A 27,687-nucleotide genomic window follows, 5' to 3' on the forward strand; every position below is an offset into this window, starting at 1 on the left:
GTCTATTGCACGCGAGCTGATGGCTGACGAGCCCAGTACGTGAGAGGCACGTCTGTCCACAGAGGTTGCAGGGGAATGTATGGGTTGTGGTTGGTCCTGCCGATGGCTCACGGTTTATTCTTCGCCATCGTGTTTCTCCAATATGGCCCGTCTGTTTTGTTCAAAAGTGTCAGCGGCCTGGTGAACGGTACATCTCCGGCTTTCACAGTCAGCAGCTTAGGATTTCTGCTGGCGGTGATCTATGCCACAGGTGCTGAGGGTCGTTTTCAAGGAGTCTTTATATCTCTTTGGATGTGCCATCTATCATGGTGGCCAGTTGACATAATTTATAATGAATAGCAATAACAAGATGGCCAGAGTGTCTGTTGTATTGAATGTGTAAGTAGCACCATTTCCATTTAGAACCTTGCAGTCATTATGATAGGTCTTCTTGTAAAGGCCAGCGTTGATATAACTTTCATTTTGAAGCATTAGTAATGGTATTCAAGATTACTGCTCTGACTATCAAATTGATATCTGATTAGCACCTGTTCCATTTACGACCAACTAGACTGCATGAAGTCTATGAGTGAAAACCTCATGTCTATTTCATAGCCATTCATTTTTCTATTGGGACGAACTATATCATGGGATGTCTGTATTTAAAGTTTCATGGAAATCCTCCCAAAAATTTAACGATGAACAGTGATAACATACTTATGCAAACAAGCATACATATCAGGTACGACGGACATTAGACAAAAACCCATCTCACTTCTTCTTGACTGATAATTTGAGCCGCACAAAATAGATGAAAACAAAATATAATCATTATTTTCACAGCTCGCTTCTGTATAGATTCTAGCTGTCTCAAGCAGTCTTCCGAAATATTATTATGCAAACGTAGGTTAAGATTTAAGCGACATGAGCTGTTGATACGCTAACTCCTGCATAAAAGTCACACAAAGCATGAGCAGAAACTCAGAAAATATCCATTTCAGTTGCATGAGTTAGTATCTTCAAAGGTATTTAAATATCTAAAGTAAAGGCCACATAAGACTATCAAATAATAACTTTACATTCAAGATAGGAAATAAGAAAAACATAATGAAAGAAGGAATGATAGGAATAAATATGTTAATAAATCAACTAGATATAAAATAATTTTATACACTATGATAATAGTTGAAATGTTTACATTTCCATCAGTTTCTGCAGCACATAATAAGCCAAGTGTCTCCCCTTTCAGAACTAAATCAAGATTGTAAATTAATAGGTATTCAAAATAACTAGATCACAAAAAATGCATAACAATATATTCAAAATATGTCTTTTTTGTTTATATTCTATCAGCTAAGAAGTGAAAAGTACTTTGCAACCCATGTGTGGGGGTACTTTCACGGTGTATGACTGCACACAATATTCACCATATAAAGAATGACAAGGTCATATGTTCCTGTGTCGGCAGCCCTGGAACAGCTACTATTTGCAACCAACATTTCTCGTGTTTGCATCTGAGAAAGAATATCTCACCATTGATTATTTGATATTTGCGATTCGAATACCAGTGGAAACCTAATTATTAATGCTACATCAACATGTCTTTACAAGACTTTTGAAAAATATTTGTTTTAAAATACGTTGCGTTATGCCTTTATGTAATGTACCAACTTCACAGTTTATATGTTCATATCTGTCACTCCTATCAACACTTTTCATTTTAAGCAAGAATATTTGACATATTTATACATGTTTAAAGTTTCCAGACATATAATCCTACAAAATATTGAGCATAACTCAGTTTAAATGACACTTTAGTAGCTAAGACTGATGCTCTCTCTCTCATATATATATATATATATATATATATATATATATATATATATATATATATATATATATATATATATATATATATATATATATATATATATATATTCATATATCGAGATGAGTTAAAACGAAACGGAGAGCAACTTATGGAAGAAAGACAGAAAAACAGGAACACTCGAAACCCAAATATAATCCCAAACTATAACAAAATATTTTACACAGCTATGATACAGGCATTGACAATAGTAGACATATTATGAATACAATATTTAAGCCCTAAATTCACAATTTAAAGAAAAAAGCATTGCGATATATTTAAAATGTCTTTTCTTAAAAGATATGAAATATATTGAAGGTTGAATATAAAATGAATAGTTCACACTTTTTAGATAGACTTTGCACCAAAGTAGCGTCATGACTTATTCAGGCCTTTTTCAACACAATACCAGTTGAGATTTATATCACATAGAAACCTTCAATCACCAAAACCAAGAACAGAACTTCCAATACTCTGGTACAGTTCTGTGGAACAAGCTACCATTACATGTAAAATCTGCTGATCATATTACAGTATCTAAGACGAACTATCACAAGCTACGTGTCTCTAATATATAATGGAATTTAGTATTTTAATGCTGAACATGTTGAAACAGTAATTATTGATATCTTCTTATAAGGTGCATTGTTATACTCTCTCCAAAAGGGCCTCAAGGGAGAATAGTCCTTGACTATTGAGTTACCCTCTATACATAAATTATTATTATTATTATTATTAGTAGTAGTAGTAGTAGTAGTAGTAGTAGTAGTAGCAGTAGTAGTAGTAGTAGTAGTAGTAAACATTCATAGTATCATCAACAGTTTTACTAAACTTAATCTCAAGCTTGTTTTTCTAAACACCTGTCTTTTTCTGAAGCTGAAAGGTATCATGTTTTGTGATGACCTAACGGAATGTTTCTTTAATTATAATCGGTACTTCTGGATACCAAATACCACTTTCATTGTCACGAACCATATCGATATCCCATCAGTAATTCTTGAAATCTAATGTTCCTATCTACAGAATGACTAACTTGTGTTCTAGATAATTGTACGCTTTTCAGTATGGTCCCTAACGTTGTTTCTTTGGTTGACATTTGGAGGATTGTTTGCTGTTGGAGCAGAAACTGAAGTTACTTTTGGAAGTATAATTTACAGCAATGAAATTTCAGACTATTCTATTGGTATTGTAAACCCAACCAAGAAATCTGGGCAAATATCATGTCTTTGGTTTCAACAATCGTTTACTGACCGAATAGGCCTTGTTTGCCAGGATGCTTTGTTGTTGTTAGTACAACGTACATTTACTTGAATGACAAGTATCTCCCTCAAAGCATCATAACATAAAGTTGTCATTGCATTACACAGACAAAATTGTTGATGTAATCTTCTGTAATGGGTATAACATCGTTCACTTTCATGATCACGATCATATTTAGATTATGTTAGGAACTGTGTATATCAGCATTCACATTCTTTTTCTTGGTCCTTCTCAAAGCTAGACGATGCTCTCTTCTCCATGTCTTCTTGCTGTGAGTTTTATTTATCGAGTAGGAAATATGTATAATCATAAACTACTGTAATTTAGTTGACCATTTATGCAAACATACTTGATCAAGTCATATGAATCACACATAAGAAACAATTATATCTAATACAGAAAAAATATTAATATTACGACAATGCTTCTATTAAAGTAATTGAAAAGTCCAGATAAGGATCATGCTACATCCAATGGAGATTAACAAAGGAAAATTCAATTAAATGACAGGCTAGATATATGACGATATGCTACAGCCAATATAAAAAAGAATATAACAAGTCAAAATAATGACATGTTACACACAATATAAAATAAAAGATGACAAGTCAGTATAATGACATGCAATATACAGTTAAAAATAATAAATAGAAAATCCATATAATGGCCTGTTGCATGCAATATAAAATAGAAAACGAAACGTCCATATAGTGAAATAAACATACAATAAAAAATAGAAAATGCAAAGTCCTTATAATGACAAGCTACCAAGACTCACTCAGCATTTTCATATTTCATCACGTAGTCATCTGTGTCTTACAGGTTTATTTACATTTTGCAATAAATAAGTGCCATGCTTGAAAGAACTACCCTCTATATCTGGCACATGTACACAATATAAATAATAAATGGCTATGAGTGATGTATTGTGACAAGTATATGGCAGTAACAGTGTTAAGTGCACCATATCATGATGCCACTCTTACATCAGTATAGAAAAGTATGAAAAGAAATTATGAGTAAATTATTATTCTGAAATTATAAATGACATCATAAATCTTGACCATGGTCCTTTATACAAAAATGTATCTTTTACTTCCTCTGTTAGAAGTTTCTGACTGGAAAACTGGTAAAGTTCTTGCTTGCCGCAAATTTCTAGCTCCATCACTAACTTGGACAACCAGAGGATCCTCTCGGTAACTCGAGCATCAACATAATTAAGGATCTTGAGGTCACGTATAACTTCACAGTCCTCCAATAATATTGGGACAAAACATTTTCTCTTCTCCTCAAAACCTTGAATAATAGCCAGTTCGACCTCGTGTTAAACAAAACCGCTCTGAAAAGCGTCTTTGGTCATGACAACTGTTTTATAGGATTTTCTGATACTATCATCAGCAAATCGCAATAATGATGTACCAGTAGCATTGTCACGATCATACTCACAACAAACAAACCCGTGGTCTTTTTCTAGTTTCTCTACAGTTTGCTTTACCCACAGTTTATCGGCGCTAGAGTAACTGAAAAAGGCATGGTATTTCTTTCCTGGTGGCAAAGCTCTTCTCTGCAAAGGCTCTTGACGTTCCTCACGAGCAGTCTGATCTGTTACAATTGAAGGAATTTCTTCAACATAATCTCTCTTCTACAAAAGCAATAGTAACAGTTGTTCAAATTATCGGTTTGTCTGACTGAAATACAATGAAGACCTAACAATGCCTACTAAGTGGCCATAACTTTAGGTGAATGAAATCTAAGATTTATTTTATAAAAGCACGTCTCAGTATGATTTGTATAACAAACATAACCGTATGTATTATATTATTTGAAAACACCGTGTCTAGTGGGTAAATGACACAAGCTATTCTGGTCCTAAAGAAAATCATAGACCCATCCCCATATGATATTGACAGGAAAGGTTAATAAGGGGTATGAGGTTGTAGTTTGAAATTTGCATTATACATACCATATTACACGATGGGTATGAAATGTATTTGCGTTTAAATGTTTACATTTTTATACAGTTATAATTTTAATTATATTATTGAGTAACATTTAATATACAATATTTGTCAAATTATTTGTGACCTCACAGTGCACAAAATCATGAAAAGGCTACTCTGTATATGTAATGGAATATCCATTGCAACATGCCCAACTTTAGCATGATAGGACTCATCCTGCATTGATTATATTAAAATACAAATGTAATAAATGTAGTAAAGTGATAGGTGCATTGCACACGATACTCTATAATATACTGTAGCAGTTACCTAATATACGGTCTGTAATTCAAACCTCCAACTGGGGCAAACAGCAATCAAATGTTCAGCATTATTGGTTCGAAGTATATATTGTAGTAGAGTCTATTTAAATAGAACCTATCTTGACCGAGTGTGAAAATAATATGCATTGCTTTTGTCCTTTATTTTCAGTGGAGTATTCCTTTGATATAAATCTTTACCTAACTTCCATGAGGAACGTGATGAGTGACTATTGTTAAAAGTCTATAAAAGCAGAAATGTTAAACATCTTTTTCTATCCAACATGAAGAAGATTCAGGTAAGTAAGCATATAACAATTTAAGATATACACGCACACACCAACATTCTTAGTATGTGTGCAAGTATGGTCTTATATGTATATGCATGTTTGTGAGTGAGCTGCATTGGGTTAACTGACCTTTTGTGGGTGGAGAAAGCGAACCTTATGAAACCCAAACCTTCTACAATGAAGGGCACATTCCTGAATCCGAAATGTCAGTCAGAGCCTTGTATCCACCGCATAATCAACTTGCGGGTGTATTTCTGGGTTAAAATAAAAACCAACTGGGTTAAATTGATCCCATTTGGGTGTTTTAAGGGCATGTGTCTAACACTGATGTGTTAAAGAAAACAGTATTTCTTAATTGCCAAAAGCTGATCCGAGCTTTGCATGGAAGTTTTATTGGCAGATCCTGATGTGATCGAACTGCTGTGAACTAACAAACCTGGTCCGGGAAGGATAAAGGTATGTAGCCACTGCATGGTGTCTATGGTGTTTCAAATATTGATTATTCCACAAATTGTATTTTGAAAAAAGTGGTAATTACATGGACCGGTGGTATATAACTCATTATTTTATTAATTATAATGGGTGTGTATGTGCTAACTATGGAATCTCACACAGCAAAACAAGTTCGATAATGACTAGAAGCAATTACGTTAAATTTAACCTTGATATTAATTAAAACCTGCAACAAGAGAACCATAAAGGGCACACTATATACCCAATCCATGCTTAATAAGGGCAAGCAATATACCCAATCCATGCTTAATAAGGACACACTATATATCCAATCCATGCTTAACAAAGGCACACTATATACCCAATCCATGCTTAATGAGGGCACACTATATATCCAATCCATGTTTAATGAGGGCACACAATATACCCAATCCATGCTTAATAAGGGCACACTATATACCCAATCCATGCTTAACAAAGGCACACTATATACCCAATCCATGCTTAATGAGGGCACACTATATACCCAATCCATGCTTAATGAGGGCACACAATATACCCAATCCATGCTTAATAAGGGCACACTATATACCCATTCCATGCTTAACAAAGGCACACTATATACCCAATCCATGCTTAATGAGGGGACACTATATACCCAATCCATCTTTAATGAGGGCACACTATATACCCAATCCATGCTTAATAAGGGCACACTATATACCCAATCCATGCTTAATAAAGGCACACTATATACCCAATACATGCTTAATGAGGGCACACTATATACTCAATCCATGCTTAATGAGGGCACAATATATACCCAATCCATGCTTAATAACGGAAAACTATATATCCAATCCATAATTAATAAGAGCATACTATATACGCAATCCATGCTTAATAAGGGCACACTATATACCGAATCCATGCTTAATAAGGGCACACTATATACCGAATCCATGTTTAATACGGGCACACTATATACCCAATCCCTGCTTAATAAGGGCTCAGTATATACCTAATTGATGCTAAGCCAGAGAAATGCAATGTTGTTGTCTTTTCTTCTCACATCCTAGTTTCATGGTGATGTTAAGTCATGGTTGACATTATACAAATTCATACTGATTGCAAAACACGGTTGACATGATACAGTTTCATGGTAATCAACAAAACATGGTTGACAAAGATAATTTTTCAAACCAATGTGACTGATATTTGTGGACATTGCCAAATATTTATACATTATATTGACAATGACGGGCTATACAATTGACGAATGTTAAGTTTTTACAGTCGAAGTAAGATGAAAAATGTACTTATAGTACACGGCTTGTGGTTAAATGATGGACCATGTAAAATACAATTATATTATCGTAGTTGCTTTTATTTCAGATGATACGAGTAACATACAGTTCTAATAAAATATTTGCATTCGGAAGATATACCACGTAAATATAATTCTTATACCATTCTTGCATTATGATGACCGATCGTAAGTTATTATAATACCATGATGGCTCTCAGATGATTGACATTGTAATATACACGTGTAATATCATGCTAGCATTTAGATTTAGAAAACATAAATTCACTTCTAATACTACGCTTGTTTGTGGACGATGGGCCTTGTAAATACACTTAAAATATATTGTTTTCATTCAAAGTATGGGTCATTTAAAATGCAGGAAGTCTTCTAGTTCTTTCCTTACATTCATTTCAGATGACTAACCTTGTAAAAGGCACAGCTAGTACCATAAATGCATTCAAATATATCGACCATGTAAATACCACACTGTAATCATACTTACATTTATTTCAGATGATGGACCATGTCACATACATTTATAATACCACGCTTTCATTCAGAAGATGGCCCAAGTAACATACACTACTAATAAAATGCTTCGATTGAAATGATGGAGTATTGAAAAGATTGCAAACGTTCTAGTACTAGCCTAGCATTCATCTCAGATGAATGGTGCAAATCACATATCTTGTAGCATACATGCATTGAAATGATGGGCCATGTAAACTAACATGCTGTTACCATACTTGCATTATTTTCAAATGATTGCCCATCTAACATATACTTTTAAAGCAAATGATGGACCATGCCTGGATTCAGATGAAGGACCATGTAACACGCACTTCTAGTACCATGTTTGCATTTGGCTTATGTACCACGCACAATGCAAATCTAGTAGCTTGCATACATTTTAGATTAGGGACCATTTAAATTGACTATAACTTCATAAAATTCTTCACAACATATGTGGTTTTCTTTCTACAAGCTTATGTTTAACCAACTATAGCAGTATTGTTTTGAACGATACAGACATGGTCCAGATTTTAGGTGTGTACTGTTTCAATACGTTCACACAAAGTCTGGATGTCAGATATCTGTTTCGTCAATGTTACCATACACATATGGTCTGGACCACTAACATGTACTTCTCGAAGTTGACGTATAAATGTGGTCCATACATCAAACACACAATTCTTCAATCTGATCACAGTCATATAATCTGGAGCTCAGACATGAATGTTTCGATCTAAACATGAACATATGTCCAAGAGCTCAGATATATATTTCTGCTATTTTACGTATACATGGTATAGACTACAAAGACGTATTTCTTCAATTTCGCTATACATATTTGAATGGAACTCATATATTGCTGCAATCTGAAAATATGTGCATGGACCAGACCCAGAGACCCTCTTGTGTGTCGTGATCAAGACTATAAATATGTTTATCATTAATAATGACCTGAATAGCTAATCCACACTCATAGGGAAATTTAATGTGTATAATGCTGTTTACAAAACAGATGTTTGGCTGGTCTGTCAAAACATGAACTTGATTTTGAACAAGGTCAAATGAAAAATATAAGTAAACATAACATAAATCATTAAAATAGCCACCAAAAACTAAAAACTGTATATACATAACAGCATGGATGTGTCCAGTTATTGACACTGCACAGAAATCAAAGTTAGACAACTGCATTCTCACTGAATATAGCTGAAGAGGAAAGCTGATTAATCCTAAATAAACAAATCGACCAATGTACAGGTCATGGCGGCATTAACACATTTTATGAGTGTTGACCACAGTAGGAACAATTAACAAACTGAAAGCTTAAAGTGTACATTCTATGTCTATGTAGAATATAACTCGTGAGGTGGAATACAAATATATTGATACTATACTTGAATTAAAACATAATCATGTAGATCTTACAGATTTCTAATAATGTTTAAAACGAATGATAAGCTAAGATGAACACTGTAAAATATTACTCACCTTTCTTCATTCTTTAACTATAATGGATTATCATTTGTAGGAAGGGTCACCCTTTGAATGATTTACTTCTGCATGGACATTACGTTATAAGACAGGTGAAAGGCCACATTTTGATACATTTTTGTATATTTTGTCTTGCAAAGTAGAACAATGGATAAAGCGCAAACAACATGCAGTTCAGACCGAAGATGTCACCAATCTGTATGCTGATTTAGGTTTCATCTGTGTGATCTTTATGGTAAAAGGGAAGATAATTCAACTTAACCTTTAGCAACGAAGCGCCGGAGATAGACAAGCTCGGATACCTCTCTGGTACCTAAGTAACCACCATCTGTTTTATCAATTTTGGAACTCTACCTTGCCTCCTGTGGGTCCAACTCTATTATTCCTATAGAAGATCATTTAACAGATATAACAAACGGCCAAGTCCCCTCTCATTCAATAGACATGCGGACAGGTTGCATGGATCAAATATCCCATAACCCATCCCAGTGTATGATATCTTCTTCACACTGTTGACATTGCGACTGGCCTATACCATATACTAGAGATAATGGGGCGAAACATCAATTTTACGGTTTAAGCATTCATAGCCCATCATTCAATACGTCTAACACGACTTTTACAGACTTGTGCATGGATCAGTCTTACTCATACTCATTTGGCATGATACCACAAGTAGATCCTCACAACACAACAGTTGTCACTTTGCAAGTTCTTACACTCTGCCATGAGGAGAGCTTATTTACTCGATGAACGTCTCAAAGTCAAGGTTCCTAATTCAGGTCGTTCTAACAGTTTATTGAGTATCTTGTCATTCTTCACCAGCTAAGTCTTAAGCGACCATAGCCTCACCACATACCACAAAGATGATGTTAGTTACTCTGCCAATACTGACATTTCTTATATCCTATCCGAGAGAATGTGACAATTCAGCCTTCCGAGCTTCCCTTGAGGACATTTCCCGCCCATGGAATTTCGTCCACTGACTCCATTAACAGCATACCCCAGTGCTCTTGCATCTATTGATCTTACGATTCCTATTTCAGTTACGTTCACAGAGATACAGACGTTCTGGCCAATCTTTATCATTAGCTCGTCGACTATTCTATATTTGCACACCTACCAGTCTTCATTCAGAAACGCATCAGTTTTCAGTGATCATGCCGCTTTGTCGATGAAATTGCCACACTCCGTACCTATGGATTGGGTGACCTTTGTTGATAATTGGCAGTTAGTAAGTTATATCGTGGCCGCTACTTCGCTGTTAAGAGTTTCGTTCCCTCTGGTCGTCTTCTAATGGTTGGAATATTGCTCGTCTTCTCCCAGTCAGAATACCACTGGGTATGCATAGGAGTCAATCTCATGAATGACCCGAGTGCTTAGCGCAGCTGCTCAGCACACTTAGGCCAATGACATAACCACATCCACTAGTTCAATAGGCGGACAAAACTCGGTGCCATCTGCTTGCACTCACCTGATGGACTACTATCCTAGCACAGCCTTTATCCTTTCAATGTCCCGATGGATGAAGTACACAAAGAAGCCATAAAGCAGACATACCTCTCGCCGACTTCCGTAACCACAGTGTCGATAAAGGGATAGTGCCGAAAACCAACAAAGGACTCTAGTGCACCTCATGGTAAATAACGTCTGAAGGCCATCCTTTCAAGCTCAACCAATCAAACTAGTTTTATCACACCTTTTCAAGGTCACAAAGGGAAATAACTCTCTACATGTTGTCATTGGCCTAAGCATCCTAATCCATTCATCGAAACCCCTTGGTTCTCACTGAAATCACCGCAATGCGTTTTGAATGCTATCGAACAGGATGAATTTGCCTTCACTGGTTTTAGTCAGTTCATACCTTGGTGTTTTTATTCATAATGCTACCATGACATTCATGAGAGTCGCCTACAACAAAATATACCAATTCAGTGCTTTTAACTCGGGCTGAATGCGGTTCCCTTGGTCTTCCCTAGGCTGATTAATCATGCATGTCCAGACCATTTGTTGGCAGCAACATCAAGTTACCTGGACGACGCTCTGTAGCAATATCAGTGAGTTTGCTCTAATGAGACATGAAAGTCCTTGTTACCAATCTGGAATTCTATATCACGGAATAGTCCGACCTAGTAGCATGTCAACGATTCGTTCATCTACGTTTGCTGTTCTATACAAACGCACTGTATTTCGTCTTCCTCAGGATTGGGCATTAAAACGAACAATGGTAGCCCCTTACTTTCGTGGAAATCTTTTCTACACGGAATTCGTCAACGTGACAACATACACATTTTCCTAGGTTGCCTATTATTGCATTGCTACTGTTTTAACTGCACAAATGGAGTTATCACGTTTGACGACTGGACCATCCTCTCAACATCAGTACCCAACTGAGGCACCATTAGCGTAATTGGGAGCAACTTACATTCTCACACTGGGGGATACAAATCGACTCGTCCATCTGCTCGAGTTTACAGTCTGTATCGATGCAAGTACGGAAGGCTGGGAAACAAACCCACTACTATCATTTTGGAAACCCAGCGGTGCATGCTGTCCCCAAGAAGGACATCTTCATATCAATGATCCTGGAGAGGATGTCCACTGAGAAAGTCTATCGTTGGGTGCAATAATATTCAGATGACAAGGGAGTTATTATATTTGACAATCCTATAATTGTGATTTATCGTCAACAACAAGCATTACCCCAGAGCCCAGACTTTTACATCATGGTGTGGGATTTATCTGACATAACAAGGAATAATTCAGTCCTATAATGGTGATTTATCTCCAGTCCGCAGACCTTGGCATCATAATGTGGGACGTAGCTTTAACAACAAGAAGGATCGCAATCCTAAAGTGGTGATTTATCTCCATAAAGGAGTGTTATAGTTCTCACACCTTCGAAACATGGTGTGGGACTTTCATAAGTGTCTTGTCATCAACAAAGCCACATACGCGTCCGTCATATACCTTGACTCATCAATGCAATGATTGAACCTTTGTCACAATCCAATCAACTAGTAAAGAAGAAATGGGCTATTCATCCCTGGGATCTCATTCAGATCTGTACCCAATGGAACCGACCATTGCTGGGCCTCTTTGGAGGCGCTCACCAGTTATTACGTACTTTAGAGAGAGAGTGATGTATGTAAAGTGAAGCTGTTTGCATTTAAAATGCGCACAATGGAGAGAGTATTGGCATACCTCAATGCTACATTAATGTAATGTGGATGGTATTTCTTTGAATATTGTACCTTTGGAACTTGTACATGATTTAAACACACTGCTAACTAAAATGACTGCTCCCTTGTGCTAAAGAACTGCCTGAATTAGTCTAAAGTACACTATCCATAGCAGCTATTAAAATAGGGAAATTGAATTTTGCCAGACTAGACAGTGTCAGCTGCTGAAGGTGCAATGAATTAATTACCAAATATATAAAAATGTATTAAAAATTATTGGCTCATTTTTTTTAAAATTACCTCTTAGGCTCAGGAATTGAAAATGACCAAGTAGAGCTAGCACTTTTAACAAGATGCACATCTGGTGCAAAGCCAAGCTGCATACTATATAACCCTAATTATACCCATCAATCATACACCAAAATAAAGGGAATTAAAGGTTCTTTGAATTACACCTAAGATATACAAGGTCTTGCTTAAATAGCCAGTATAACCAGTGAGGAAAGCCGGGTAAATTCTTTGTTTTTAAAAAATCCTAGTCCTATGCAAAAACGAAACTGTAGAGCGTCACCTTAACGTAAATATAAAAATGTATCCATTTTATTTAACTGTTCATATTATTATCTATGATGTTCTAAATAAAATGGTACATTCATATTGATGTTAAGCAGGAAAATTAGCTAATTATGCTCATTTTGCCTTTGCTTAAATAATATGATAGGAGGCATGTATGTGTGTGTAGTGACATTAGTTATGAAGAAATTAGAAGTTTTAGAATATAGGAATATAGTCAACTTAATTTTAAAACTGTAAAACAATTGCAATAAGTTAAAGAAATATTTAGTGACAAGTTTTCTTTTCATTTATTTGCAATGAAATTAAAATTATGATAAGAAAGTATATTCGCTTCAAACATATTAAACAATAGGCAAATATTCTACACTTTGACCTTTGACCTTGATGAATCTGATGTTTTCCATCCCTTTTCAAAGTGTAAATTTCATCGTTGATATCTCAGAAATAATTCGTGCTTGTTTCATGTTCATATGATTCAGCATAACATTGGTTGCTAGGTTTACAAAATGTAATATACATTCTTAAAATAGCTCACTTTTACTCATAAGGGGGTGGGTGGACTTCTTAGAGACTCAGACACTCATAAATACTGTTCTGTGGCGGAAATGCAGGATAATTATTTAAAACAATTGTTTTGAATCTTGCGACATAAATGTTTCAGCCCTAAAGTCATAATTAAATCATACAATAATAATACCTATATTATCTTTGTGGGGGTGCTCACCAGTTATTACGTACTTTTGATACAGTGACGTATGTAAGATGAAGTTGTTTGCATTTAAAATATGCATAATGGGGAAAATGTTGGCATTCCTCTATACTACATTAATGTAAATCGGATAACATTTCATTGAATAATGTACTTTTGTCCATGATTTAAAAAAAGCTAACTAAAATGACTGATCCATTGTGTTAACAAATCAGCCTAAATTAGTCTAACATTCACTATCCATAGCAGCTATTAAAATAGGGAAATGAATTGTGCCAGACTAGACAATACCAGCTGCTGATGGTGCTATGAATTAGTTACCAGATATATAAAATGTAACAAAAAAGTTATCGGCTCTTTTTTTATACAAAATGACAAAGTGGAGCTTGCACTTTTTTGAAAGATGCACATCTGGAATAAGGCCAAGCTGTATACTCTATAACCCAAATTACAACCATCAATCATATGCCAAAATAAAGGGAATTAAAGGTTCTTTAAATTATACCTACGGTATACAAGGTCTTTTTAAATAGCCATTATAATCAGTGAGGAAAACCAAGGAAATTCTTTTTCTTTAAAATCCTAACCCTATGTAAAATACGAAACTATAGAGCGCCACCTTTGTTATAGTAGGAAATATCTCTATCCCATCTTATGCCCCTCCCTTCCTCGACCCAACACCTTGGGCAGTCGATGCCCTATCATTGTATTGGACCATCTGAATGCATACACTTATCCTCTAACACCTCTGATCCCAAATTTGACACATAAAGCAAGTGGATTAGATATTTTGCCTGTGGGAGGAGTAGTGATCAATAATCTCATCAATCTTGCTTCAGAAACCCCTCGGGAAATTCGGGTAGTCCTTCGCCTACTTGAACAACCACAATTGGTATTGTTTCTCTCCTGCCGAAGCTTCTAACATGCATGTCTGTAACTTCTCAAGAAGACCCTCAAACTTGAATAATTTTCGCAACCAGTCAAAGTGGACAGATATGCTCAGACGTCACAGCCCACCACTCTGAACATATATGAAGTCAATGGCAGTTTCAACCAGTTGAGCTCAAACGAAAATATGCCTCGATATCATAGATAGCACACTTCCTTCTCTGACTCTTTGAATAGTGCAGGTTAGATCTGAGATAAGGACATGTACCTCCCTCCATCTCTTACCTATTTTCCAAAGAACTTTGATTGGGTAACGGATTCTAAAGAAGAAACCAATTTTCCTTTGTAAAACATGTCTCTTGGAGAATAATGGCCCTATTTAAATACACATACACCCTTATATAGGGAGCGTACCTCTCCATTCATAACCCCAATATTATTACACGTTTGCCGTTAAGTCTTATATGTATTATGTGCTGTTTGGTTTGTATTTTTATTGAAGCTTTTACCAAAAATTCAGTCATATTGATATGATGTCTGCAGAGTGGAAGTTTATAGTGATGTCTAGCACTGACGCACCATGCCGCAGACATGTGGCGTGATGTCCCACCTAGTTGCATTAACATGACATCAGGCCAACCAGTCCTAATACGAACTCCTAAATAAATGTTGAGCGCCTAACGAGGCAACTGTTAACACCAGTTTTGTAAGTCTTTTGTAATACTCAGAAGGGGGTCCGAATCTACGACCACCCGTTCTTCATGTGTTTGCAGGAGCGTTAACCGCGGAAAAGTGAATGACATGAAACATTGTATTTATTCAGAAATAAAACATAATCAAAGAATAGTATTATAATGTATTTGTTAATATTTGTGTGATATAACAAAATAATTGCTTTAAATTAGGGGTAGTGACGTACTGAGGACGGTTACATCATGTAACCGATGTTAGATATGCCCTGTTTATCTGTTTTAGCAATGTGAAGGATATTGGAAAAATACTATTAACTATGTCTCATTGAGCTAACAAATTATTTCATATATTTTCCCCTAGTCCTAATTTTAGAATTCTATGGTCCCTCAGTGACAAATCTATAAATTAATGAAATTAATCAAGAGTATTTTGGTAGTGTTATGGCACTGACCTGACCTTACCTATCTTCTTCTGGTTAAGTTCAGGTGGTTGGCCACGATTCCATTGTTATTTGTGTGGCACATATATGTGGGTAAGGATGAACATAAGCACCAGCAGTTGTCATTGCATGAAACAAGTTAGGATAGTTGATGTACTCCTGGGTAAGTATCTTCAATCCTGTTTTAATGGTACCCTGCATTTGAGTGCCTACATTAATTTGAAGGAGAACAAGAACTTTGTCATAAAATGAGTTTGATTATTAAAACAAATTGCATATAATTATACATGCTTGATACCAGTACATATTCCATACATATGCAAATTATATACAGGTACATATGACATAAATGTGGCTATAACTATTACATAAAAATTAACAGTGTCTTGCGAATACGTTACCATGAACCAGTCTCTACAACAGTGACTTGTCCTGACAACCAACCAATTATATAGTGTGCATGCAAATAATTTAACAGGAATAGGATTATTACAATTATTGCAATTTGCCATCAGCAAAATAGATCATGCAAATCTTATTTTCCAGAGCTCATTCAGATATTCTTTTAATATAAATCTAATTTTGTACTGTGTGACTGAAGTTCATCCACAATATTGGAAGTAAGACAATCTAACTTAAAATATAATCACAACATTCAACATGTTTTAAATGTTGTTATTATAATTGGTTGCCAAAGATACATATAACAAACAATCATAACTATAATAAGCAAGAGTACCTCGAATGGACATATGAGCTCCTGGCCAAAACTAATTTCCAGTGATCCACAATATGTCTGTGTCAGTTGTTTTCGCATTTCGTTTTGCTGCCAAGCATCAAATGCTCTAAGAAGCTGTATCATACCAAAGTTAGTAACAATATTGCTTTCATATATGAGTGGTTAAGATACCTACAAAATAATTGTCAATGCAGTACCAGGATCCTTTGTCATATCATTTGACCTTGAAAATGATTCCATAGATAGAAGATCATTGAATTAATTTCAAACAATGTCAAGATATACCCACATACTAAGTACTGTTCAATTTAAATTAATTTATATTTTTAAGTGTAAAGTTATTGATCTGGCATCATGCATCATTCAATATATTTTTTATGATACTGCACATTCCAGATAAAGTCACTTTTCACATCAGAATCATCTGTTAACCCGTTATCCAATATTGTTAACCTCAATTAATTATAATATTTCAGCAAAAGTCAAATACTTAGCAGCTGCTCGTAACTACTTACAGTACTCCTTCATTACCCAAAAAGCAGAAAGAGCAGCCATTTACAGAATAGAACGACATTTCATAACATTACAAACGACATTTGAACTTTATAAATAATATACAATGTACAACAAAGAAAACTTCCCATATATGTTTTAAATTAACGTTTCTGAATAATTGATGTGAAATTAATTCTAGGCTCGGTGATCCATACTGAAATTTTAGGTTTGCGATATGTCAGCCATGTAATATGAAATGTGTGTGTAATAATACTGGATATCAAAAGTGCTACATTTCCATACTGGACGAATGTATGTCAAAAGCACATTGCTGATATGGCCAGATATCTAGGAGAAATAGCAATAAAAATGTTTCCTAGATAGCTATTGCGGTGGACATATTGGTGGTCATATTGATACCATTTTCTTTTACAACCAACATAACATCATAAGGAGTTTTCAACCTTATTTGTATATCCTCAATAATTTGGAAAGAATGCGTTTGCAAGACAGTCATTGTTGCAGCCATGTTGTATGTCTAAGTATTCCCATTAAAGACCATCAGGGCTTCAGAAAACGTCTTTTGGTAAAACAATATGGTCTGACAACAATCCATTTATAATGAATAGCAATAACAAAATTATCAAGATAGACAGAACAACATCTGTATTGAATGTGCAAATATCAAAGGTTCCAGTGAGGTCAAAGCAAACATCATAATAACTCTTCTGGTAAAACATCAAGATAATATAACATTCATTATGGAAGATTTGCAATGGTTTTCAATATTACTGCACTGAGTGCCACTCTCATATGATCATCCCCAGTTTCATTTAGGACCAGCCAGACACCATGAAGTTGTTGAGTGAAAACATCAAGTTTAGTTTACAATTTATTCATTTATTTATTTTGGCAAAAAACTAAAGCAGGGGATGATTGTGTGTTTAATGTTTCATGGCAAGCCTCCAAGAAATATACATATCTGTGCCAACAGGCAGACAGATGACATACGATGGATATCAGCCGTAACCCCATCTCATAAGTTCTTCTTGACTGTTCATTTGAGCCACATACATAAACTTGAAAAACAAGATACAATCATGCTTTATACAGTTCACTTGTATAAAGGCTAGTTGTATCTTGAAGCCTTTGTAAACAGTATAATGCAATCATATATTTAGACGTAAGCAACATGAATCATTGGTAAACTGCCCCTGTTGGCATAAATATCATGAAATACATAAGTTGGTGGTGACCAGAAACTAAGAAACCCGTTTGTATTGCAAGAGTTAGTATTTTCAAAAGTGTTTAAATATTTAAAGAAACTTAGGCCATATAGATTTATCAATAGGTGTACTTTTGAGACCAACTTTACATTCAATTCAGAAAAGAAAACGAGACTTGATAAGACTGACTATATAATCAAGGCATAAAATAAATAAGGGTAGAAAGAAAGGGCGAGCGATACAAATACATGCTTCAATGAATCAGCTAGATACACAACAACGTTATGCACTATGCTAATAGTTGAATGTTCACATGTCCATCCATTTGTTTTGCACAAAATGGGAAAAAAGTTTCTCGTTCAGAACTAGAGTAAGATGGTAATTTAACCATGACTATCATTTTCCTATGGCACAAAGGGCCTGACTAAATATTCAAATGAAGATAACACAATTGCATAACAATATATTCAGAATTTGTCTTACGTGTTTAAAGTCTTATTAGCTAAGCAGTGAATAGTAGTTTTGTATACATCACAGTACATAAACCACAAAATAAAAATTATCACTGTACTCGAATACCTTCTTTGTGGTAAGAATGGCCTTGTCCATGTGTGGAGAGACTTTCATTGTGTATGACTGCTGACTACATTCGCCCTATCAAGAAACACCACATGAACAGCTTCCATGGTCAACCAACATTCCTCCTGTTTGCATCTGAGAAAGAGAATTCCATTTGACGACTGTTTCTTTGACATTTATGATCCCAATAATGGTGAAAAAATAATCATTAACATATCAATATAATTTTTCACGAAAGGTTTGATAAATAATTTTGTTTAAAAGATGTTGTCTTTATACTTTTGTAACTTTCCAACTTCACAGTTTAAATGTGCATATATCCTATATACACATATCCTATATACATATACATATATATTATACACACATTTCATTTTGAACAAGATTATATGACCTATGTGACCTATTTACATATGTTTAAAGTTACGATACAGGCTATACTACAGAAAATTGGTCATAGATCCTCAGTTGAAATGACACTTCCAGTAGCTAAGATTGCTTATATATATATATATATATATATATATATATATATATATATATATATATATATAACCTATCAAAATGAGTTAAAAGAGAAAAGAAGAGCTTTTTATAGAAGAAGAATGATAATGGAAAACTCAAATCGCAAATGTTCACCCAGACCATTACAAAGTATTTTAAACAGATACGCTGTAGGCATCTGAAGTATTGGACAGATTATGTGTGAAATATTTAAGTCTAAAGTCACCATTTTAAAAACCATGGCATCAACTTTCACACGTTTTCTCATAATAAATATGATATGTATTGAAGATTAAAAATGACATTAGTTATTGACACCTGTTGAAAGTGGTCATATAGCTATATAAAACATACATGAAATATTACTGAACGTTACCTCAGACTTGGTTTTTCTATGCATCTGCATTGTTTCTAAAGTTGAAGGGTTGAAGGGCATGATGCGAGGTGATGTCCTAAATGGTATGCTTCTCTAATTATATTCGATACTTCTGGACACCAATTAACACTTTCCTTGTCATGAATCACGTCATCAGTATCCTGCGAGTAATCCTTGAACTCTAACCTTTCTATCTACACAATGACTAATATTTTACATACTGGCCTCTAAAGATGTTTCTCTATGTTGACTTTTGCAGGATTTTCATGGCCTCCTGTTGGACCAGAAATTGAAGTTACATTTCGGATTATATTATACAGCAACGAAATTCCAGACACGCATATTCCCAAGAAATGGGAAAACAACATGTCTTTGGTTTCAACAGTCATTTACTGACCAAATGGGCTTTGTTTGCCAGGATGCTTTGTAATTGTTAGCATAACGCACAGTTGCTCGACGCGAGCTTTATGTTAAGAAAAAAAAGACAGTCATCTATAGGAACAAAGTCGTCATGGGTCATAGGTGGAGCGAAGTATTTGGAAGTTCCGTACCTTCTCTCTTATATATTACGATAGAGAGGGTCCTATGTCAGAACGGGTCATCGGGGTAATCTATGGTATTTTCGTCACTTTGTATGATTTTTTTTCCTTTAGATGATTGTTTTTTTTTCTGTTCTTAACATCGATCTCGCGTCGAGCACCTGTGGCATAACGTACATGCACTTGATTGACAAGAGTCTCCCTTAAAGCATCAGAACATAAAGCTGTCAGTGCATTACACAGACAAATTGTTGCTGTAAACTTGTTTAATGGACATAAAAACATTCACGTTCCTTTTTCATGTTCTTTTTCACATTCTCGTAGGTGTAACATTCACTTTCCATTACTTGGTCCTTCTCAGAGCTAAATGACTGTCCTCTCCATGTCATTTTGCTGCTAGAGTCTTTATTTTCCTGTAGAACATATGTAAAACCATAAACTATTGGAATTTTGATGATCATGTATGCAGATATAATTGATCAAGACATATTAATCACATATAAAATCATTTATATGTCATACAGAAAAAAGACATTACTATGAGGACAACACTTCTATTAAGAGTAAAAGTCCATATAAAGACATATCACATGCAATATAAATTATTAAAGGAAAATTCCGTACAACGACATGCTAGATATAATAAAAAATAGAAAATGTCATATTACATACAATGTTGTTTATATGTTGTTGTTATAGGGTTTAACGCCATTTTTCAGCACAAGATAGGCTATACATGGCGGCCAGTATAACTGGCGGAGGAAGAACCCTGGCATTACATGCAATATAAAATAGAAAATGAAAACTCAACATTATGACATGCTACCAAACTCACACTGCCATGTTTTATTTAACAAGTAGTCACTGGGTCTTAAAGGTCTATTTAATTGTAGGAATAATTACCTAAAATGGACCCCCATTCTTGAAAAAACCCATCTCACCTTGCATATGTGACACATACAATAAATATAAATAGTAAATATGTATGAATGTTACAGTACACACAGGAGGGTCTCGGGGTTGTAACACAAATATGTTTACTACAGTGTGAGGTACACTCTAATCGGATGCGTGACTCTATCCAAATTATAAAAGAATATAAGAAAAAATATGAATGTAAATTACATTGTCAAATTGGAAATCATATCAAAACTCCTGAGCAAGTTCGTTCATACAAACAGTTCCTTTGGCTCACTCAATTAGACATTTATGACTGGAAACCTAGTAAAGTGATTGCTCACCTTAAGGTTCTAGCTCCATCACTAACTTGGGCAACCATATGTTGATCTTTTCAGTACCTCGAGCATCAACATAATTAAGGATCCCGAGGCGACGTGGAACTTCACAGTCCTCCAATAAAACTGGGACAACACATTTTCTCCTCTCCTCAAAACCTTGAATAATGGCCATTTCGAATTCATGTAAAACAAAATCGCTCTGGAAAGCTTCCTTGGTCATAACAACAACTGTTTTATAGGACTTTCTGATGCTATCATCAGCAAATCGCAATAATGATGTACCAGGAGTATTGTCCCGATCATACTCACAACAAACAAATCCATAGTCATTTTCTAGTCTCTCTACAGTTTGCTTTACCCAATGTATATCTGAGCTAGAGTAACTGAAAAAAGCATGGTATCTCTTTCCTTCTGGCAAAGGCTTTGAATATTTATTACGTGTAGGCTGATCTGTTACCCTTGAAGTTACTTCACCAACAGAATCTCTCATCTACAAAATAAGTAATATTAAAAATTGTTCAATCCTGAAAATGGATGTATATCTGATTTTAAAACAAAAGTAAGAAAGAAGGATATAACAACATCTATAAACAGGTCATATGTTTTGTAGGAGCAGAATCTGCATTATTTTGTAAAAGGAATTTTACATTATGATTTGTAGAACAAGCACCTAACCATATATATTATATTAGTTGAAAACAACGTCTCTTTTGGTCAAATGAAACAATTTTAATTATAAAGAAAATCACACCCCCTTCCCAAAATGATACTGACGGAAAAGGCTAATCAAATGTGGAATTTTGTAGTTTTTATTGTGTTGCTAAACCACATATTAAACTACAGGTATAAAATGGATTTGCTTTTCAGATGCTTACATGTCAAATATATATCTTTTCAGGTATGTGACTGAGTACAATTTAAAATAAAATACTTGCTAAATCAAATTATTGATGTCCACTCAGTTCACAAGGATATGAAGTAGCTACCTTGAATATGGAATTTAATAAAATTTGACGCAGAGTGTTTTAGAACATAAATGTAATAAACCTATCAATAGGACAGGCTGCTTGTGCGTTACATTTCTTTTACAATAGTCAGTAGCAATTACCAAGTATAAGATCTGTAATTAAGACCTCAAACTGAGCATTAAATTCAATTGTTCAAGCATTATGAACATAAAACAATTAATGCTAAATTAAAGTTTATATTAAAATCTATTCAGATAAGACCTATCTTGACCACAGTGATACTGACACATGTTCCTTTTAATTTTCAATGGAAGTATGATTTACTAACTATATACAGGTAAGGACATACAACATTAATTAAATACTGGATATAACAAGTTAGCCTTTCTTCTCCTTAGAGTTGAACAATCGATACATAGTAGGCACTGATGTGAATTCAGAAGTTTTACGTGCCACCTGCAAAAATTTGTTTTCCATAAGTTTATGATACTTTAGTTTACTTAACTCCATGTAATAGGAATCTCCAGCCAGTTATCTCCACATTATTACGACTCTGTACGAGCATGTTTTGTCTTCATTTTACACGTTTATTTCTAACATAAACATGGATATACTATGCTGAAATAAGTTTATAAGCACATAATAAACAATTGTAATGAATGTCCAACAATTGTGTTAGAGTTCATGAAAATAAATTCAGGATAGCATAAAAGTACACGTATTCATCATACGGCTGCCAACAAATGTGACTTAATATAACAAAATGTCTTTGTCCTAATTAACACAGAAGCCATTAGCATGTTTTTAGCCCTATCAAGTGTTATATAGTCCATTCCTTTTTCATGAAATTAAGCGGGACCATGTTTTTGTCTAAAAATGGAGAAACATGCACTTTGGTAACAACATGATATCGATCAATCATGCCAAGTAGCATCAAGAAACAGCACAAATTTCAGTTTTATAATTCTTGGGTACAGGATCTTCAGTGAAATATGGATCGATTCTCTTTCAAAATCTGGTGCTTCATTATTCATATTCTATATATCCCTTGGGTTGAACGACATCAGGATAATAATAATTTCCAGTCAATATATTTGGTAGTAAACTTTAACATGCTGCTTTGTTTTACAGCTGTTTTCTACTTTGAGTAATTTTATCTCAACTAAACGGTGCATTGGTATATTTTGTATGAATGTGTACAATGGCTTGCTATGACTCTTCCTATTTAACATGGTCTGATTTGGTAATGGCACTTATAAAGCACTTGTATTATTTCCGTTCTGTTTTGTTTTAATACTTGCAATAATAGTGCTATGTAAAGGGATGTAAGTATCATTAGTCAATTTTCCATATGATTGCTACAGAAATCACACTATTGATAAAGAAACAATCCAATTAGTACGTATATTTTGAAGCTGCATGAATTGGATAAGGACTACTTACAACTACTGATTGTAGTGGATTGTATTGTGTCTGCATTGTATCAATTTGATAAGGACTATTTAGATCTACTGACTGTAGTGGGTTGTGTACTCTCTGAGTTTTAGAAATTACATCTACACTACTCACATCAGCTGATTGCAATTTATTGTGAACTGTCTATGTTGTATGAATCAGATATGGACTACTTACATCTACCTGTTCTGTTTGTGTTGATATCTCCGGAGTTACAGATTCTCTTATTTCATCATCTCCTCTTCCTTTGGTGGTTTTGTCTTCTGTGCAGAAAATAAAATGATGATGGCTTTAGCATCTTTACACTAACTTTGAACAGGATATTAATTAAAACCTACAACAAGAAAATCATGAAAGGCATGTTATATACCCCACCCATCTTTAATTAGTCCTCTTTGTGGATAAATGAAATTTGATGCAGAAGTCATTTTTCTTCTTCAAATTACAACTGAACAGGATATTAATTAAAACCTACAACAAGAAAATCATGAAAGGCATGTTATATACCCCACCCATCTTTAATTAGTCCTCTTTGTGGATAAATGAAATTTGATGCAGAAGTCATTTTTCTTCTTCAAATTACAACTTAAATCGAGACACAAACAGACACAGTGACTTCTGTAGTTTTATCTCCTGTGCAGAAAACAAAATGATATTAGCTTTAGCAATTCCATCATTAGATTGACTTTAAAAAGGATATTAATTAAAATCTGCAACGAGAGAAGCATGAAATGCAAATTCTACACCCCATCCATTCTTAATTAGCCTTCTTTGTATACAACTTAAATTTGATGCAGAAGTCGGTTTTCTTCTTTCACTCACAACCTAACTCTATACAGACACATACACTCTGAATATGACATGTTTCATTGATTTTAAAATGGTTGACATGATAATTTCATGGTGATGTCAAAACGTGGTTGATATGATACAGTTTTCTAGTGATCGTCAAAACCTTTTTTGATATGATCCAGGTTTGTGCTGATTAACAAAACTGATGAACAAAACATGGTTAACATAATGCAGTTTCATGCTGATCATCAAACATGGTTGACAAAATATAATTATTCAAACAAATGTGAGTGAGAACTTATTTTGGAAGATGTTTTGATATATTTCTACATTACTTTTTCTTGCCACTGATGGATCTGATGGGTTATCTTTCAACGTGATGTGTAAAATCTACGATATCGACTTCAGACATAACTTTATCAATCTGACCATACAAATATGATGCAAAAAACTGGCGACAAATACTTCATCCGTCTCGCCATATGTATAGATCCTGACAACATATATGTCTTCAATTTGGCTACACACAAATGATTTGAGCACAGTTACTTTGGACTTTTTGTTTTATCCCAAAACTGATAAGCCTCTTTCATGACTCAAGTGGAACTTTCAGAAATACAGCCCAGCTCATCCAAGAGGATGTTTGATTGGCGATGCTATCCAAGACAAAAAAAGTTGGGTCAGCTGCTTATGCATGTCTCTATATAAGAAGTGTTACTCTAATTATTCTAATGTTGCCTGGGAGAAAGAATCTTGCAAGTATTGATATGCCATTAACCTCCAAATACTTTACTTCATGGTCAGTATAAAAACATCCCCCACTTATGATGAACAAACATTGTAAGTAGTACAAATGCACACGGGTTGCACATTAAAAGATCAATGAGAACGGAAGAAGCAGACTGCTGATGCATGTTTATCATGGTTGGATCACACGCGTAGAATCATAAAAAGGCATATATATCTGTGCAGTTGCCATTGCTAGATAGTTTTGTTTTCTACAAACATTCTATAAAATATAAGATCGGAAATGGCCTATGTATATGCTATAGTGTTTTTATTTAAAGAGTGTAAATAAAGGCAGCATATATGTCAATTTATAAGTTTTTTGAAATATCAAATTTAAGTCATGATTATCATCTTGCTTGTTTTCCATTACATTAAGTTTTCCATGCATCTTTAGCTAACGTCACGGCAAGTAAAAGTTTATATTTAATATTTCTTAACCATTTAATTAAGTAAACAACCTTAAAGTTCGGCTAATTCTCTTCTGGCAATTGATACGTTTGTATATGTGTGTGAAATGGTACTTTTGCTATGATGAAGAAAAATAGTTTTATATAAATTTGAAAGTTTCCTTAGCTTGATCGACCTTAAATTCAGATATCATGTTTTATTTAACGGTTAACCTAATTCCATAGCCTGTTAATGATGAATTCATCTTTAACTGGAAATACAATGTGTGTCAATTTTACTTGGGTTTCTATACCTCATATTTAACTTCTTTAAAACGTAGACAAGTAAAATATATTATCAAACACGCAAACATTATGGGACAGAATAGGCCATGTACTGTATAACCTGGAATGAGGCAAGCAGCAAGGTTATACAAGTTGCTACAATTTTCAATTGAAACTGCACAACTATGCATAACAGCAAGTGCCTTATTAAGAGTAAAGCTTGCAATTTCCTTAAAGAGCAAATGCTTTGTTCGTATTGTTAACAATGTTCAAGAAACACTAGAAAATAACCAACTGGCACCCAGAATAAAGACACCGACATAATACAGATCGTTGAAAGATCAGTTCGGGACCAGCGAACTGATTCAACACAGATCCTGGCTAAAATCCACTCCTCGTATGTATGTATGTATGTATGTATGTATGCATGTATGTATGTATGTATGTATGTATGTATGTATGTATGTATGTATGTATGTATGTATGCATGTATGTATGTATGTATTGTTATGATTCCATGGTCTTAAATAAAGTAACAGAAAAAGAGAAAAGTTCACAAAATAATGTATTTGCCTAGAACACAAAGTGAAAATTTAATAAGGAACTTACAATGTTGTGAATTAAATACCAATTACAAAGTTATATCCCAAGTGTTAGTGAATAAAGTTCTAATTAAATTCCAGAGGTATTCCTAATAAGGTATAATGCTGCTCTTGATGTCTGTAGTCTCGAATGTGCTAATGTGCCAGTAGTCTGGAGTGTGAAGAGTTGTTACCAGTCGTTTGATGTATCAGAATAATATAATTCAAGATGACTTTGTTTGAATTCACTATAACTGCAAATTAATGTCTCTCTAAAGGAATAGCATCGAGCAATTTGTAATTCCAGAGAATAATAACTTGAATAAATACTTCCAACAAAATAGAAAATGACCATAACAATAAAAATAATTCTGCTGAAAAATGACAAGGCAAGTTTTCATAGTTGTTCAAGTAAACAAGATTATATAACCACCTACGTGTCCTAGGGCACACTTACAATTTTCTAGAAATACTCTTTCAAGTTAGTGGAATTTCCCATTCTAGAAGTTTCTAAAGTCATAATCAAGAAATAAATATATTGATCATTGATAATGACCTGAATAGCTCATCTTTGGGAAAATTTAACCTATTTATTATGTTGTTTACAAAATATGTTTTTCTGGTCAGTCAAGCATGAACTTGATTTTGAACAAGGTCAAGTAAAATATAATTATATATATAACAATAATCATTAACAAATGCTAACAAATAATGCAAAGTAAACAAACATAACAGTATGCATGTATGTATATATGTATGTATGTGTGTCTGTGTATGTATGTATGTATGTATGTATGTATGTATGTATGTATGTATGTATGTA

At 34.3% G+C, this 27,687-nt stretch overlaps 1 long non-coding RNA gene across 1 annotated transcript; it reads right to left on the reverse strand.

The window, feature by feature from the left end:
* Nucleotides 1–18,826: 18,826 nt before the first annotated feature.
* On the reverse strand, nt 18,827–21,832 carry LOC149787049 (uncharacterized). Its single transcript, XR_016425250.1, has 3 exons — nt 21,612–21,832; nt 19,832–20,783; nt 18,827–19,086 (listed from the first exon to the last, which is right to left on the reverse strand). It is a non-coding gene; the product is annotated as an uncharacterized LOC149787049 (long non-coding RNA).
* Between the last annotated feature and the right edge of the window lie 5,855 nt (nt 21,833–27,687).

The sequence above is a fragment of the Sinohyriopsis cumingii genome, chromosome 12 (genome assembly GCF_028554795.1).
Source record: "Sinohyriopsis cumingii isolate HCF-2022 chromosome 12, ASM2855479v2, whole genome shotgun sequence".
Classification (NCBI taxonomy): domain Eukaryota; kingdom Metazoa; phylum Mollusca; class Bivalvia; order Unionida; family Unionidae; genus Sinohyriopsis; species Sinohyriopsis cumingii.